General features: G+C 39.5%; 1 protein-coding gene across 1 annotated transcript in view; it reads right to left on the bottom strand.

Annotated features, from left to right (window-relative positions):
• The window catches only part of KCNK2 (potassium two pore domain channel subfamily K member 2), a 124,278-nt gene extending 110,824 nt beyond the window's left edge, over positions 1–13,454 (bottom strand). The window contains exon 1 of the mRNA XM_057365134.1: positions 13,393–13,454. The gene's annotated coding sequence lies outside the window, so the exon portion shown is untranslated. The remainder of the gene's footprint in view (positions 1–13,392) is intronic.
• Between the last annotated feature and the right edge of the window lie 2,128 nt (positions 13,455–15,582).

Raw genomic sequence — 15,582 nt, 5'->3', positions numbered from 1 at the left:
AAAATAGATGAGAGAGATGAAACCTGAAGATGGATTTCACAAGCTGAAAGAGAATAGATCATACTGAATTATTCATCCAGCTCCAAACATTGATTAAATCCATAGCTGGTGGCTGAGGGCTCAAGCCAACACAGATTTACAACTGAACAAAATTTAGTACCAGAAATAGTTCCATCAGTAGTGTTGCAGAGCAAGCTGCAGATTCTCCTTCTCTCATTTTTGAGATACACTCAGTTAAGATCTTATTATCATGCTTATATAAGAGAGGGGGAGAAGAGGACTTACATTTTTCCAACTTGCAGTTCAAAGRCAATAAATGTCTCTTTGCTTTACAAAAGGGCACTGTTCTATAACATTATTTTGTTGTAATAACAGAAGTATGTAAGTTCAGGCAGTATTTGGAACTGGCTTTAAAAAAAATGTTAATTATTGATTAATAGGGATAGTTTGTTTAAATTCTTGCAGCTGCAACAGGAGCAGACAGAAGTTACTTTCTGTCTTTAAGCTGGCAACATCTGAGCTGGCAACATTTGCAACTGTGAAGTATTAGGTCATGGCCATTGTAGAAAGCAGGATATCTGACCTGATCAGTCAATAGTCTAACATGATTCAGAAAGTCATATGTCCCTATGTCCTCCAAAACTCACACAAATATAAATGTTGCACAAGCAGGCTTGACAAAATCAGACCACTCTCACGGTCTCTTCCTAATGCACAAGGCAGACCACTGCTGGTGTGCCAAGCATAAATTCCATCATATCAAATGGTTCTCGGGAGATACAGCTTGTGGGTTTTGTTCTGCCTGTGGAGAATTTGGTTAAGGAAAGCCAAGTACTGATGAAATGCCATGGGTTTGCAGGTTTCCTTTTCCTGATGACTGTTTCTTCTGAAGGTTAATCTTTCCAACTGGAGGAGTRAGAGGCAGCAGAATGCCCTGCAAATTGCCATGATTTCTGTACCAGCAGAGTGCATGCATATAKGTAATTCATACTGAAATGACATTTGGCATCCACACTCTTCTGTGTTGTTTAGGGCACAAAAGTAAACAAAGAGGAGGCATCTTTGTTTTGCTTTTTTTTCAACAGAGAAATTAGAAAATGTCAGACTTCACTTGTGCATAATGCTTTCAAAGGATTCTCAAAGTCGTTTCTCCTCCTATTTCATTTGTTTTTCTATTGGCAGAATTATATTTGCTTGAATGGAATTGCTCTTGATCTACTCAAGTGTGAGAACAAAACAATCTAATTCCTTTGTCTTTTYCAAATCAGCATTGTTGTCATACTCCCAGTTCTTTCAACACTTATGTGATTTTGAAAAAATATCACGGTWCAAAAACTAGTCTTTTTTAATCTGTTCTATCTTGGTCAAATTCCAAGCTTCATGTCATTTTCGTTGCTAATATTACCTCATTTCAAAATARGGCTTTGTGCATTTTTTCAGCTCATGACTTTCCTTAATATAATTGCTATAATTGTACTTTAGCAAGAGCACTTGAATGGTTGAGAAAAATATCTTATTAAATMTATGCTAAAGGAGGGACTGAGCAATTATATGCTGGAAGGGGAGAAAACACACCAGCAACTGCACACGACCAAGGTTGCAAAGTGCCTTGATGATCTGACTGTGGCTCTCTGATTGATGAACAGCAGTAGATATGCATAAAAGAGTGTGGGTGCCTTGAGCGTGTGTGTCTCTGCCTTCAGAGAAGCCAGAGAAAAGGAAAAACAAAGTGCTCTGCAGAAACCCACKCTCTTGCCTGGACTGATATGCATACAAAATAAAGAATATGCATTAAACATGAGGAAGTGGAATGCAGAAAGTATATGTCCTCATATATACTCCGTTTCAGCATATTCATCAAAATTAATCTCCTGTGCTATTTCTGCACAGCCATTAAACATGGGACAAAAGTGGCTGGCTTTTGACTTGTGCTTCAACATTAAACAAACCAGTGACAATAACTGTGAAAAACTAGGAGTGGGATCCAGTSCCTTAATCACTGGGGGAGAAGTGGCAGTGTCAGGTGAAAGGGTATCCAGCCACTGTGGCAGAACCGAGCAGGGAGCTCAGTACAAACAGCACAAAACTCACAGTGCCAATGGCAGCAGACACCAACCATGACTCACCTGCAACCCTGTGGCCTTGCTGACACAAGTATTCCACCTTTTCCTAGGYTTTGTGGGACAAACAGATATCAAACTCACACGACAGCTGTCTCCACAAATGTGGAAAACACTTAATCCTAAGAATCCAGCAGGAAAGGAGAGCTTTGAGAATCTGAAGAACACAAGGACCACAGTAAAACACTTCACTCTCTTTGTAATACCTGTGTACACCAGTGCCTACACTGGCAAACACTTCCAAGAACACTCCCTAGGAATGACATTAGTATCTGCCCTTTCTAGGAGAGTAGCCCAGTTTTTGCAGCTGGTGTTTTTTTACTGGCAAGTTTTGGCCAATATAACAAGGGAATGTGAAAAACAACAGCATACAAATTTGTAAGGTTTAGAGAAATAAAATATTACAGAATTGTAGAGGGAGAGTTTTGTGTGTTTGTTTGTCTGCCTTGGTAATTAGTAAAATCTGGTGAAGGAGAATTTATATTTGAACTCTTTCGTGTTGAACTTTTAAAGAAAGTGCCCACTGACTTCTTATCTACATTCTSCTGTTTCACAGAAATCCCACACCAATGGAATTCTTCTGTAGAGGGCTACTTTTCACCCATTGTTATAGAAATAAGTCTCCCAGTTTATTCTTCTCCAAAAATTCCTAGAGGGAATCATAATTTTCAGCAACACATAGTTGTTTTCCATAGCTACAACTATAGGTCATGCTAATTACATGCTACATCAATGACAAAAGTTCACTGACTGGAAAACAAGGTACTCAATTCACTGGAAAAAACCCACATTTGTGTTATTAAAGGAATAATTGCATCCCGTGTCTGTAGCTAAGTCAGTACTATTCCTTGCTGCTATTTTTCACAGAAACACCTACAAATAACTCCTATGTCTTAAAATGTRAACTTTAGAGTGACTCAAGGAAATGGAGGACAAGTTTTCACACCTGCTATATGTCAGCAATGGAAGACCTACTCCTAACAGTTTTTTGATCAATATCTTTCCACTATCGTGTCCTGAAATTATACATAAATCCCTGTGAAAAAAAAACATTGAATATTTGTTCTTTAAGATTTCCCTATTTGCAAAGTGGTATAGAAGATTCCTTTCCYTTTTAGCCCTGGCTGTTTTGATGTTTTATTTTTATCTGACCCAAATATCCCAAAACCTAAAAGTAGCTGTTTTTATCAACGCACAGTCATTAAGAAGCATCACACCAAAATAAATTTAGTTGCATCCTACCTTAAAACTCAAGAGCCAAAACAACTTTTACACCATCACAATTTAGTGGAAAACTCTTGTTCTCTTGCATTCTGTACTCCTTAGTTCTTTTGGTATGATCTGGAAGATGTTCCCACGGGAAGTTATCCTACAGCAACTCAATTGTCCATACAAGACCTTATAAATGGAACATGGCCCTTTTGTGCATGGACACAGCTCAAGGAGATCAACACACTGCAGTGCAGCCTTGTAATCCAAGAAGATCTTCTGTCTGCAGTGAGACCAAACGYATCTTGACTTGGGCATTTAGAAGTCTAGAGATTGATTAAAATTCTGGAATGTTCTGACAACAGCTGCTTTRAGCAGAAGTTACCAGATGGTAATATTTGTGTGGGTATCACGTCATCTGGCAAGGAACAAGCTAATGATGCACAAAATGCTTYGATGTACAGCCTTCAAGCAGTAAACTTAAAGTGATATGAGGMCAAACGAGGACTCATCTACACTGCTCTGAAATTATGCATGACACAAATAATTTTTACCAAAGTAAGTGCAAAGGTGAGGAGACACAAAGTTATTTGGCACATAAAAGTTGTTGGTATCAAAATGAATGTCATTCCTCAAAAAATTACTAATATTTGTGAACTTCTGTGTAAAATCTGCAGGAAGCTATAGATCATATTTTAGATATATTGCAGTCGAGGTGGTGGGTGTTTGGAACATAACAATCCGGCAGTCACATGGAGATTAAAGCACAGGCCTCTTTAAGTCATGTCTTGGAAATGGAACACAATGACAGCCTAAAAYACCAAAACCAACCAAGACTGCCAAGTTGAAGGAGAACCACTARAAAACTCAGGAAATACTACTTATATGGGAATATCTTCAACACTAGACACAACTAGAGCTGTTTCATGCAAAGAACAACTTTGTATTTCAAGGCAGCTGGTTTCAGAGTTATCTGCTCCATGTATATGTATAAGAGGCTCTGATTCAACTCCTTTGATATGAATTACATGATTGATAACAGAAAAATGACAGAAAGAGTAAGTGGATTTCTTGCACTGGTCTTGCAAGGATGTGTGAAGACTCTGAAGGCTCAAAGCATCAATTTCCTGGGGTTTTTTATTTACTGAAGAAATCCACGGAGCATTGTTCATGCAGAAGTATCAGTATCTATTTAACTGTGTGCTATTTCAAGAAATACATGGTTGTGGTCTGCATTTCAATTCCTACTCCAGAGTTCACACATCCGATTTGTAACCAACCCAGCTAAAGAAAATGCAAATCTAAAAATAGAGACCTTCACATGCACCTTGATTTCACCCTTTCATTCGATCCTTGAGTTCTTGCACTACAAAAATGAGAATCTATTTAAAGTATATACTTTTACAGATCAGGGCTCAGTTGGAATCTCTCTGAAAATCATGTTGAATGGGTAGCCTGCTGATTTAAATTGCAGTGTTGAAATCTTTATAAAAGAACACAAAATAATACTGAGTGATTAGTTCAACATTCTTGTGTTCTTGAAAGCTCTGAATTTGGGAATTTTGGTGGCTTCTACTGAAAAATGTAGCTGGCTTGCTTTGAATTAGTTTCTCATTAAAATACATTTTTCATAAAATACTAGAAATCTTCTGACAGACAACCAAAGCTTGGCCAAGGTCACATAAATTATGTTCATGAATATATACTTCTATAAAGCACAAATATATTACCTATTACTGTAATTACTTCTCTTAGGAAGAAAACATCTATGCATATGCTGTAGAATCAACTGTTTAAAATAAATTAGAGCGAAATTCACTGTAGATGGTCTAAGTCTGTTACTGGTCTGTGACTGTGATGGTCATCCTTTGTTCCTCTATTTTGCTATTTAGGACTTCTGAGAAAGCAATTAGAGTGCTAATTGTTGTCCTCAGAAATTTAAGACAGAATAATCACATCAAATCATATAAAATTATTTGTGTATTTTTTTATTTGTTCTGTTGGATGATTTCTCCAGGACAACTATTATATTCAATATCCTCAGTATATTAGCATCCTGCAGTAATGTATTTAGGATGGACATGTTTATTATATTTATTTACTGAAGGACAAAAATAACAGAATGAGATGTAATAGAACACATACATCTGTGCAGTTAGCAAGCAATGTATTCAATTGTTTCYCATTCATATTTGTTGATTTAACTGGAAATCAACAACAGATTCTAAATCCAATACAATTTACTTAACACAGACCAAATTCTGTTCCAGAGCTTTGAGCAACCCTGGACTTTTAGAACTACTGTAGCCCCATGAGTTTCTGCAGCAAYGGTGAGGAACTCCCATTAGAATGCATCTGAATGTCTGTATTGGAAAGAGAGACACATCCTGCACAGCCCTGTATCCATTGYCAAGGGTATGGTCACATAATGTCCAGCCTACCTGTTGTGTGGGGCTCTGACACATGAAAAAWTTGGACCATCTTCTCCCTTCAGTTTCCCAACTCCTGAGGTGTGAGAGGAGCTCTTGTGCAAGAATATAAAGCCAGACTCCAGCCGTGCTGTTTGGAAAGAGCCGGGGAGCAGACAAGAATAATCAAGAGTTCAACTCACCCAAAATGCCCTTGGCACAAGGCCAGGGGCTCAGCACCAGCTGAGGCTACAAGCACTTGAGCTCACTGCTGTCCACCCCTCCTGAAGTGAAACTGTCAGGTCAAGTCTGTGGAAGCGTGCCATGCAGCATAGCTTATTTCCATATGCAGAGGGGAATGTGTACAACTCCCAAAAACTTCCATATCCACCCAGACTAATGAGAGAGCTCAGCACCTGAGTACCTGTCTTTGAGAACTGACATAGRTATGCATATGGAACAGAGTACAAGAACAGCACAAACAAAAATCACTGCTCTTGGCAGACCCTCACAGCTTTATCACACCATTTATCTCACAGATTTATCTGTCATCATTTTACCATGACTKACTTCATGAACACTTCTACTTTCCCCAGAGCTGGGTCTAAACCACAAATTTCACACGCAGCTCTAAATTTCCYTGTATTTTCAGATTAAGAGATATGCCAGAAATTTTATTTTCCCATAGCCAGGAAATTATTCTTACAAAGCAATATTCCTCTCCAGTCCAAATACAGTAAGTGAGCACACACTTGATTCTTCTGTCTGCAATTGTACAATTATGCTTTTCCTATGCTGTTTATTTGTCATGATTTCACTTTGATCTCATCTGTATGCTGGAGTATTCMGCTGATGAAACCACTGGCTTTCTTTTTGAATAGAGGATAACGAGCGATAAAAGCAGAGAAAATGTGCATCYRACATAATGCTGGAATTTGGATACAYGATAAAATATTTAAAATGCTAAAGGATCTTATGGCTTAAGTAGCTGTTTTGTCTCCTGAATCATCTCAGGACTTWAAGGGCTACATGGAGGTGGGGTTGGAGACAACACAAAGAGTCATTTAGACCAGGCATTGCAGTCTTCAAATAAAACRTGGATGAAAATTGTAGAAACTCTGGAAGTCATCCTACTGTCATTAAAACAAATTGCACAATTGCTGCGAGAGAGGGAACAGGAGCCAGCTATCTGATAGGTTATTAAATACTGAGCCCYATTTAAAAGTATGTCATTTCTTCAATACTCAATCTTCAAAGCAGTTTGTCATACACTATCCAGTTAACCTTCATAATATAAGAATTGTTTGTCCATTTTGAAAATACAGTAACTAGAGGTGAATTAACAATCTTCTAGCAAAAGTGGGGTAACTGTGCCTAAGGAACTGCCTCATTCTTTCTGGCTCTGAGTAAATGTCAGTATTAGGATTTAAAAACAGAATTTCTTGGCTTTTCTTCTCAGGACAATATCCAAAACACTGTGTCGCTTTCTGTGCTGCATGAAAACAGACTTAAAATAACACCAGCATCTTCCACCTTGTGCTATGTATATCCCTTAATTTTAAAAATATTTCATGTAGCTCTATCCAAGCTCAACAAAAAGAATCCATCATCTGAATCAGAACGTATAGAACAGTATAGAACTCCCCAAGGTTACACCCTCACTAGGTTTTTACACCTGCACCACACTGCCTGCAAAAATAGTTACCCCACAGGCTAACTTCTGGAGAAATTCCTGCTTTTGCAGGTCTATTGTTGTAAGGCTGTAACAATATCAAAGTCATATAAGGCTTGCCAACCGTTTGATCATCTCTTTACACCCTGTGGGCAGAAAACAAGTACAATTAATGCAGCTCAATCCCTTAAGTCAAAACTGCAGAGATCCAAGAATTTCATATTTTTCTAATAGCAAATCCATCTTTAACCCACAGCACTGGAACATGAATTGAATACAAAGTAGACATAATGCCCTAGTAAATATTCTAGATTAACATTTCAATTACTGTTACTACCGTAATAACAAAGGAAAAATTAATAAAATAACTGCAGGATTAAGTAGTTACTGTCTAATATTTCCAGTGTTATTATGATTTGTTCAWACCCATTACAGGTACTTACATATCCCATTTCTCAGAGAAGGCAAAGGAAACCTATCTTTGTTCAAAAACATTTTCTAATAGGAAGCYAGTGATTCCTAGTGATGCACGGGTCCTAACAAAACCAGCAACTGGATAGAACAGAGGCAGTGTGGTACTAAAGTACATTTAGCAAACAGGATTTCCATGTCAATCTGGCCCTGCAATTTTTAGATGATACCTCCTAACCCTCTACAAGAATGGGCATTTTGGGGTGTTGGATGTTTCCAACGTTTTTTAACCAAGCATCTTCTGGTGAACMTAATCTGGGACTCACAGGGTTTTTTATTTTACTTATCTGTTACCAAGTACAAACTCAACTTCAGCATGAAGCTGCGATGACCAATTAAGACAATGATAAGTCTCCTTTTACTTGGTTTATGCTCTCTTTACACAAGCAAYTTGTATTAAAGCTGTCTTTCAAACTGGTGTATTCCATGTATTGTTTAAAGGCTCTGATTATAATAATTTTATCCACTTCCAGATCCTTTTATAGCTTCCTGTGTAGGTAAGCACAAAGGAGAGTCCAACTCCAAATATAGATGACTGTGTTTAGCACAGTGTTTGTTACCACATTGATTTCCTGCATTCCTATTCCAGCGTGAATAGAATATCCCAATGCAGAGACCTCAGTTGTAGACAGTTTACAGAGATCAGCCTCAGGCCAAGAGTACTCTGGAAGAGAAATGTTATTCTTCCCTTGGAGACTCGTGCCATTTCTGGAAAGAAGGTTGATTTGTCAGCATACAAATGAGGATGTTAGGTATACCTCTTGGAGCAGGCATACCTGAAATTTTCCCAGTGATAGCAAAGATTACACTTTCCCTGGTAGCAGTACTGGAATTATGTATTTTCAGAAGCAACAGAATGAGGAGTAATCACATTTTGAGGAGTGATCAATTCTCCTTCCTACTATAACTAAACATTTCCAGACCCTTTCTCTTGCTCATGCCAGCCTGATAGCTCTCTTCATCTCCCTATTTAAACTTTTGAGTGAGGAATGAATGTTTTGTCACTGTCATGAAGGAGTTATTGGACAGGGAGTAGGGAACAGAACACAGAGAAAGGAAAAAAAGGTGTGTGAGTAGGCTTGGGTTTGGTTCCCTATCTACACAAGAGTCCATAAAGATTAATGGCACTCCAGCATTTCATAGCACATACTACTTCGTATGTAGAGTTAAATCCTTTTTTTTTTTTTTAATTTGGAAATTCAACAATCAGCAAGAATGCTGGCTGGCAGTATGCAGCAGCTCCCTCATCCAAGGAAGAATTCACATCTCCAAGAAGGATATATTCCTTCTGCTGTCAGTGAGCCATTTTCTACTTTGTGCCAAAGTGTCTGCAGAAGTCTGTCAGTCAAGACAAAACACATAGACTCAAAAACTTGGCCATGCCATTCCTCACAATCTGCTACAGACCCAAGAGCAATCCAGACAGCATCTGTGGAGGATTCAGGAGGAAAGTTGACCTCCAGTTCACCAGCGGSTGTGAACAGATAGGAGAGATGTATCGATTCTGCTATTCTGGATACATCTCACCCCCACACCCACGTTCACGCGCATCCATACCAAACACKGCTGAAACCCCCACCGCAACGTGGTGTATTAAATACTTTGTACATTCATTCAGGACACTCCAAGGATGATGCCTACCCATCCTCCTTGAACAGGATCCTACGTGGGACTGTCCCTCTCTCACACTGCYGCTGTCACAGTTCCAGCCTGTCCCCAGCCCTCCTGCTTTTCTCAGTCCCTGTGCAGATATCACTGCATCATTGCAATTGCCCCAAGGCAGCCGTTCTTACCTTCACAGCTTGCACCAGGTCCTCACCAGCAGCAGCTGACATGGATCGTGTGACTCAWGGTCACAAGCCTATGTATATCGTATGTAGTGCTGGTTTGGTTGGGAAGAAGCTTTGGTTGGAAACAGAAGAGCGAGGAGACAAAGATGGATGCACCATTCATCTCTCMTATGTGACTGGAGATACATGTTGCTGCAACAGATTTACAAGTAGACCAACACTTTTTTTTTTCAATTTGTTTTCAGTGTTGAGAGTTATTTTTGGCCAAGAATGCTATTCTTTGAGTGTCTGAGCTCCTCTAGAGGCTTCTTCTTCCTGTGAACCGTGGACTGGTTCACTGAGCAGCCTCCAAGTCCTGTGTGGTAAGCTATCAGTTCCAAGAAGAATGAGTCAAGTGTTTGCCCACATGAAATTCATTCCCTGTTATTTTAGGAAGAGGCAGRGAGGCTCATAACTCATTCTCATCACTGCTGGGAAGCAGTCACCAGGTCTCTTGCACAATGCACTGAACTGTGCTTTCATAGTGATTTAGGCAACATAACGTTACAGCCAAGGTAACACATGACATGGCAATGCCATGGAATGTGCCCCTGTTAASAAAAATTAAATATTTCAGCAGATATCCCTGCTCTTCAGCAAGGATCATCCATCTAAGTCCAGATTGAGATTTGTTGAAAATACTATAAAACAGATTCTTCTGATTATTTTAAACTTGTTAATTAAATAATTGCATTACTAACAATGACAGTAATAATTTGAATTCTTATTAATGCCATGAATTAAATCTCTTACATGTCTATCAGAATTTATATTGCTTGTTTTTCCTTTGAATATGAAGGACTTGGAATCACTGGATCATGAGTTTTATTTTGGAAAAATGAAGCACAGTCTGCAAACCTATATTTGATCTCATTTTTTTCTAAAATAGGCTGAATCTGTACTCATCCTTCCTTTTGCTGTGCAGATGTATCTTCTGCAGTGAACACAGAAAAGCAAAACTCAGCAGAGTCTCAGGTGAAGATGTTAAATCCTCCATTCCAAGCCTAACTTGCAAAGAGCCTAAAGTTACTCTCCTTTATCACTCTGAACATTTCTACCTTGAGCGTCACTCCAGACACAAAATTCCTACAGTGCTCCACAAGGCTGGTGGATGGGTTCATCCATGCTGAGGTATTTCATCACTGTGATGCCTAATTGCCTTCGTGGCTTCAGGACCTGTAGAATCTACCAGCCCTGCCTACAAAGTCTGTATCATGAGCTGAAGGTGAAGGCTTAGAGAACAGACTTCTTGCACCAGCTCCCAAATCCTTCCTTCTCTTACATTCAGCTGTGTAGTTTCCTATGAAAGCACAAGGCACAGTGTCTGCTCTACCCATGTGATGGACCAGTAAAAAGCAGAGAATAAAATGCCACGCAACACCAGAGTGGCAAGTGGTCATTGCAGCTGAGACTGAGGTTAAATTTACTTCTAAATCTTCTCTGTCAACAYGTTATTTAAGGCTTGGTCTATATTTTTATCCTTCCTGCTGGTTTGAGTTTCTGGATCATTACTGAAGATTAATGATAAATATATTAGTAAGATAGACTTCCTCCCAGTGGTTGGAAACATGTATTTTAGAAACTTGCTCCTCCTCCAGTTTATTTCAGTGAGAACTAAGGTTTCCAAGAAACAAATCAGGCTATTTATATTTTAGATGAGAAACAGTAAGGATAGATTTTACTTTTTTAATTTCAGCAAAAACAAGAGTAACTTATAACTGTGTCATTAAGATGTCATCTGGAGAAAAATGAGCAGATGTAAGTACATTTCTAAGTGCCCATCAGTTTAGCTTAGTGATGAGTGAGAATGCAGATTTTTACATTCCAAGTGAAAAAGAAGATGYTGGGATAATCTCAGCGGCATCTTAATTCTGCAGTTATGGTATGCTTGGAGTTGCAATATGTACAACCTCCACTGAAGTTCAGGGGGTAGTGTAAGCATAGATGGCAATTTCCCTAAAGAAGTAAAACCTTGCTCTAGGGAGCCTGTTAGGAGAAAAGTCTCCCTCCTGAGTGATAATTGCACATGGCAACCTCAGTCAATAATACTTTTAATTTCTAATAGTTTGAATCTCRTATTGACTCAAATGTGATCCTTCGCTAATGTGAACACTTCGCAGTGTGAGAGGTATGTTGGTTAAACTCATGTGACTGCAGCTTCCTGGAAAGAAAGTTTAGAATAATAAAGCTGCAGACAGCTACAGAGAAAACTTCAAACACATCAYGCTACACCCAGCTTTTAACAATATCCGCGGAAAGAAACACAGAGAGAAAGAAAGCAGAAAACAAAAGGATGATATGAATTCATATTAATATCCCACAGATGCATTAAGATTGCTGAAGGTTGGGATTATRCAGCTGTGTCTGATAGTTATGAGTRCGAAAATTAGATTCTAAAGCCTCTAAGGGGYTTTTGCAGCACCACTACATTTGAARYCTTAGACTTGGCWTTTTTTGCTCTGGGATYGTTCTCAATGTTTGGATTAGCCCTATACACCAAGATGGTGACTAAAAAATACAGCAAGACAGAGAGAAAAGCTCTTTAGACCTCTTTTGGGGATTCAGCAAGAGGGAGACTGACACAGATTGGTTTRCAATTTAAAATGGGATGATGTCACACTTTTGCCTTCCTTAACAATTCTTTTGGATGCACCACGTGTAAGCACGGGAAAATTCTGTGGCATTGATCTGCTTGTGCTTTTAAGATAGAGGATGGGAGGAGAGGGAAGCAGATAGGAGGGAAGGAGGGAGGGAGAAAGGRCAAGCTGGTTAATGTTTTTCTTTCAGCTTGTTTTTTATGAGTCACACCACTAAGTATTTGCATTAGCAGGTCTCCTGCTGCTGCTAGATCATTCAACTGTTTGTTTAGTTCCTGTGCCTCTTGAAAAGTCCAGCAACACTGAATTTTTATACATGTTCCTGTATTTTACTAATTAATTAAATCTTTAAGAGACAAAATGTCCCCATCACTGTGCTACCTGCCGTAATAGCAGTCCCTCTGGTCTCAGTGCWATTACTCACTCAAATAAAAGGTTACAAAACCAGACCAATATTTATCATGACTTCATATGYTGTCTCCTGACCAAATTGTATCAGAAAAAGTGAAAATAACAACATAACTGGAATGTCAYAATAATGAAGTTTAAAGTTCAAAGCCTCTTATTCCCACTTGCAAATTGAAATTAAAAAGTTGCTTAAYCTTGAACAATGTTTGCAACCCAAACAGTGAATATAACTTTGACCAAATCGCTTAGGAAGAGCTTTATTTATTTCTGTCTTTAGGTATGAGACAAACATAGCTCAGAAATGTATCAAATCAGAAGTTTTATAAAGTAAGATTGAGATTGCCTTATTCTTGCAAAATAGGGTCTTCAAAAAAATCTTGCTACTAAGTTTAACTAAAGTAGGACTGTAAGCAAAACTCCATCATGTTCAGCATGAAGRGAAGCTGCTAAGTCTAATTAAAGAAAAGGAAGAAAGAACAGCAGCTTATTTTGTCTTTATGAGGATAACCAGAAATTTTCTGTTTGATCTCCTGTCTTGCTTATTCCTCAGCATTCTGAATTTCTTTAGTAGTTTGCTTTCAACAAACCTTTTTTTATTTTCAAGGGTGCCAGCATAAGATATAATACAAGGTACAAACCTGCCCTAGATGAAAAGGCAATAAAAGCATACAAACTTACCTGTTCACAGAGAGGGATTGTTCAGACTAGGACTAGACATCCACTCTAYGAGAGAGACGGGGTCCCAAGAGAAGTGTTTGTAAAGGAAGCTCTTCAAAATAGCTCTGTATCTTCTACATAAGATGTTTGTTTTTGTTTTCCTCCTCTTTAATCAAAACAATGACTGATGGRAGAAAAGTAGGTGTTTAAAGGATCTAAAAGCCTTGTCTTGGTTGTAAAAGAAACAGCACATTAAGAGCAACTTTTCCTGATTGCAGGCGTGTGATCTACGCAACTTTCTGGTTCGACCCCAAACGGCGCCTGTGGAGAAAAGATATCTTCTTACTTATGACATCTGTTCCCTGTGTGAATTCGGACATGCGTGTCCTGACTTCAATAACAAAAATGCTTTTTTTTTAGCTACTTGTTATTCTTGCTACACCAACATAACTGAGACAGTACRAGCTATAGCTCTTGTCTATCATCAACAGAACTATGGGATAATTAAAGGACTACTCAGTTATTTCTATGCAAATTAACTGCCTAGGTGAAATTTAAAACATAGCTTGCTCTTCAGAACATTTGTCACTTGTAGTTAACTGCTAGAAGACAAGAAGTTAGAAGACAAAAAYGTGTAGTTGCCTGATTTAATTAATCTGGAGACTTTTAGGTAGAGAGTCTGTCTTCCATGCTGACATCGGGGCATATTTTTTGAAGTGACAGAAAATGCAGAWCAATTCTCTGAAGCTGGAAATTTAACTTCCCTCCTGTACAATTATTGTGTCATTCTAGATCCATTCTTGCCCTATCAACCACTTGGACTGAAGATGGCTTTTAGAGAGGGGACTTCTTGGATGATCCTGGAACACCAAGTCACTCTCTACATAAAAAACGGTAAGGCACTGCAACAATTTGTGTTCTACAACTTACACTGTTTTCTGGAGCATGATATTGATGTTCAAACCTCATTAGGTATACACAAGGAGCACCAATGATGAGTGTGCTCTACTCAGAGTGCCCTTCCTCACCTCTTACTCTACAATGGATGAAATCCACTGTCTAAAGCAAAGCTGTTCCTCTGCAGTGGCTCAGGCACAATGAAGAAGAGTGTATTCTGACTGCAAGTTAATCAAAATATTCCATCAGGTGAAGTGTTAAAACAGTATCTGGGTTCTGAAAATGCTAGATTTAGTCCCTGCTAACAATCCYGTGAAGAATTTGTTTAAAATTTACATGAGCTTATGCAGCTGCTTTGCTTATGGTATAGCCTTTTTGCCTGATCCCATTCCACTGAGGTTTCATCAGTTACAGCTCTGTACTGTCACACAGCTTCTTAACAGCTTCTTTGATAGCTGCATGGTCTGACAGGGAGTGGATGCAGAATTCTGGATAAACATGTTTTTTAAAAACTGCAGGAAATATCAGGGTAGTGCTCACCAAGGCCTAATTTATCCTCTGGTCACTTAAGGCAGATAATGGAGGCCGGTGATAGAGTGTGTGTGCCCTGGGCTATACGTTGGTTCACTACACACACGTGGCTCCCTTTAAATTTAATGCGAATTTAACATACCAAAGAAACAGAGGACATACCCTTTAGGGTGAGTGCATGCTCTCAAAAAGCGAATGAACTCCCACAATAATGCCTGTTTCTAAGATAGCTCTGAAGACTAAATATTGATAACTAAGCATTTCTATGGCTGATGCATACGCTTCAAGTGTTCGTCTCAATCAATAGCTCWTTACATCATTAACATCGCTCTGAACATTAAATGTGTGGGGAGCATTCCTGCTTCCCAGATCTTGGGGGCTTTTTTTGGTGATACCTTCAAAGAGACGCCTGGCTCAGAAGGGCAGCAGGGCACATCTCTCGCAGGGCCTCCTGACAGGGGACATTGGGCTTCTGGTCACTTTGGCTTTGCTCACACCGCAGACTTTCGGTGTGGGTGACCCTGCGGACCTGTCCGGGCCGGCCTGAGGGGCTGAACCCCGCGCTGGAGCCCCAAATGTTTGATGTTCCAGGCGGACACTTCCCATCCGCGCCCCTCGGCCGCCCGTGTGCGAGCGCCGGCGGGGCCGCGCCGCTCCGAGCCGCACACGCTTCGCAGCCTCTGCTGCCGAGCCAGACCCGCGCTCGCCTCTAAAAATAGCTCGGCTGAGCTATAAATAGCAGCGCCTGGAGCGGCTCCGAGGTGCCCCCGCCAACGCCGCCGC

This window comes from Malurus melanocephalus, unplaced genomic scaffold, assembly GCF_030028575.1.
Source record: "Malurus melanocephalus ecotype Western Australia unplaced genomic scaffold, MMel_1.1 scaffold_48, whole genome shotgun sequence".
Lineage (NCBI taxonomy): Eukaryota > Metazoa > Chordata > Aves > Passeriformes > Maluridae > Malurus > Malurus melanocephalus.
This window is presented reverse-complemented; position numbering and strand designations above follow the sequence as displayed.